This window comes from Octodon degus, unplaced genomic scaffold, assembly GCF_000260255.1.
Source record: "Octodon degus isolate 3935 unplaced genomic scaffold, OctDeg1.0 scaffold00151, whole genome shotgun sequence".
NCBI classification, from domain to species: domain Eukaryota; kingdom Metazoa; phylum Chordata; class Mammalia; order Rodentia; family Octodontidae; genus Octodon; species Octodon degus.
This window is the reverse complement of record NW_004524727.1, coordinates 3,989,567-3,992,791: the sequence shown is the minus strand read 5'-3', so window position 1 is coordinate 3,992,791 and position 3,225 is coordinate 3,989,567. Positions and strand designations below refer to the sequence as shown.

General features: G+C 36.7%; 1 pseudogene; it reads left to right on the top strand.

The window, feature by feature from the left end:
- The first annotated feature begins 665 nt into the window (after nucleotides 1-665).
- LOC101563990 lies at nucleotides 666-1,458 on the top strand (annotated as a pseudogene).
- Nucleotides 1,459-3,225: the final 1,767 nt, after the last annotated feature.

Below are 3,225 nucleotides of genomic sequence, written 5' to 3'. Positions count from 1 at the left end.
GGGCCTGAGTTCAATCACCAGTATACTGAAAAAAGAAAGAGAGAGAGAGAGAGAGAGAGAGAGAGAGAGAGAGAGAGAGAGAAGAGAGAGAGAAAAGAAAAGAAAGGAAAGGAAAGAAAAGAAAATACTTTTATACATGGGATGCTCTTCCTCCAAAATCTGTAAAGTACATGTACGGATGCATGTTGGCAGGATGGCTTTTCATTTCACAAGTGTATTGGTACATATAACATGTCAGGAATAATGGCTAAGGATATAATTAAGTAAATAGACCATTAAGATAAGATGTCTCAACCAATGCTATTATCATTTAAGAATATAAAAGGTTTCTTTTGGTTTTTTTGTTTTTGTTTTTGTTTTTGTTTTGTGGTGGTACCAGGGATCAAATTCAGGACCTTACAATTGTTAGGCAAGCACTTATTCCACTGAGTTATCTCCCCAATCCCTCCTTTAAGAATAAAAGTGGAAACTATTCAAAAATCAGAGATAGGGGTATGAGAATGACATATTATTATTCTTTAAACATGCTGCTCACATAAATTTTGAAAGGAGAGAGGCATAACAAGAGGGTCGTTCAGCATTGAGTGAAATTAAAAAACAACAACAGGAAAAAAAAAAAAAAACCCTAGCCATGATCAAGAATAGATTTTCAGCTAAATTCTCACATGAGTTATACTTCTGCCCTTTTGGCTCTGAACAGCACAACAGCAGTAAGCAAGAATAAGCATCTTACAAAAAGTGGCAAAAAAAAAAAAAAAAAGAGCCAAGAAGAAAGTGGTTGATGCACTTTCTAAAAAAGTCTGGTATGATATGAAGGCACTGGCTATGTTCAACATAAGAAATATTGGAAAAACACTTATCACCAGAACTCAGAGAACCAAAATTCCATCTGATGGGCTCAAAGGCAGTGTGTTTGAACTGAGCCTTGCTGATCTGCAGAATGATGAAGTTGCCTTTAGAAATTTCAAACTAATTATTGAAGATGTTCAGGGCAAAAACTGCCTGACTAACTTCCATGGCACGGACCTCACCTGTGACAAAAGGTGTTCCATGGTCAAAAAACGGCAGACTGTGATCGAAGCTCATGTGGATGTCAAGACTACCAATGGTTATTTGCTTCCACTGTTCTGTATTGGCTTTACTAAAAAATGCAACAATCAGATACTAAAGATCTCTTATGCTCAGCACCAACAGGTCTGCCAGATCTGGAAGAAATCATGACCTGAGTGGTGCAAACAAAGGACTTGAAAGAAGTGGTCAATAAACTGATTCCAAACAGCATTGGGAAGACATAGAAAAGGCTTGCCAATGTAACTACCCTCTTCATGATGTCTTTGCAAAAAAAGTAAAACTGCTGAAGAAGCCCAGTTTGAATTGGGAAAACTCGTGTAGCTTCATGGTGAAGGTGATAGGTCTGGAAAGGTTACTGAAGATTATAAGGGAACTAAAGTTGAATGAGGGCCCACCACATAGCTTAGCAGATTAAAGCGCCTGCTTAGGCAGACACAGGGGCTGGCAGTTCGGTCCCTGGGCCTACCCTGCTGGCCCCAGCCCCACCACCAGGGTGCGCTGAGACAGGGTTTGAGACTGGGCATGGTGGCATACTCTTGTAACCCCAGCACTTAGGAGGCTGTAAACAGGAGGATCACTATGAGTCTAATCTATGCAGTAAGACCCTGTACACCCTGTACAACCTGTCCTAAATACAACAACAACAACAACAACAACAACAACAACAACAATAATAATAATAATAATAATAATAATAGATAAAGTTGAATGAGTTGATGGATATGAACCACCAATACAAGAGTCTGTTTAAGATCCAGATTTTTTATAGTGATAGATAAAGTCCTATTTGTGGGGAAAAAAAGAACAGATTTTCAATATTGAGTCCTATACTGCTGTGGACAGGTGGCTCCATGTCAAATGCATTCATGGAAGGACTAAGAAACTGTTGTTGCCAAATTCTCCAAATGCCAAAGACATATTTGAAGTCTACGCTACCAAGTGGAAAGGCAGGTAGAGACAGGGTTACATCAGTGTGGTTCTCAAAGGAAGAGATCTTGGAGGCTTATAATTATCATCCAAGAAAATGTTAGTCTCTCTTGTGTACTATTCAGCATATGGTTCCTAATACATTTGGCTAGTACACAAACCCAGCTGCAGAGCATACCTTCAGTAGTTTACACTGTATTTAATATTTTCTCAATAAAATGATTACTTGGATAAAAGATACTCAGATATAACCATTTATATATTAATATTCATAATCTGATCATCTTAAAAGACTTTCTAGTGAATTAGAAAATATATGTCTTATCTTTTGAAAATATTATAGAGTAGCAATGTAAGCATCGATGTGGCTTCAGATGCAAAAAACACATATAAAATTATAAATTTTCACATTCATGCTTATAAACCTGACAAGATAAAATACGTTTTAAAAAAATATTTCTGTACCATATGTTGAAATGCTTCAGGGTTACTGCTCTCTGAATATTGCAAGTCATGTATTGTAGGGCTTTGAACAAAAAAAGATACTTCTTTATGTTTAGATTTTTCCTTAACATGTGTAAATTTAAGCAACTTAATAATATACCATTTGGTTTTCCACTTAAAATAAAAATGAAATATTTGATCTATGCTGTTGATTTGAGAATGAATGAAATGTACACAAGAACCATTTTATAGTGCCTGCAACTTAATAAATGCTTTGGAGCCAGGGAGATGGCTCAGTAGAATAAGCTCTTCCCTAGCAAATGCAAGGACCTGAGTTCAATCCCCACTTCCACCAAAAAGAACAATGCTTTTGCAATGTAAGTAATTTCTTTCACTCTTCTTTTTCAAGAGATTAAACAGTTGGGCATATTATAGTAGATAAATTAAATATGAATTATTCTCAGTGCAACAATTTCATTAGAATGGAAGAGTATCACATCATACAGAAATAATATTCTGTAATAAAGTTACATACTAAATCTACAAAATGAAAAGGGAAAATCTTAAATCAATCATGTGTGATAGCTACTTAAACATAAATACCTTTGGAAGACTGAGTTCAGTTCTGCCCCCTGCTGCAAAAAAAGAAAGCTTAACATCATCGATGCATGGATGGCAAGAGGTATTGGCAAGCAGGTCATGAGGAGAAGAGCATGTCTGTATGTCACCAACTTTCCCAGGCTGGACTAAACTTGTGATCCTCCTGCCTCAGCCTCTCTGACT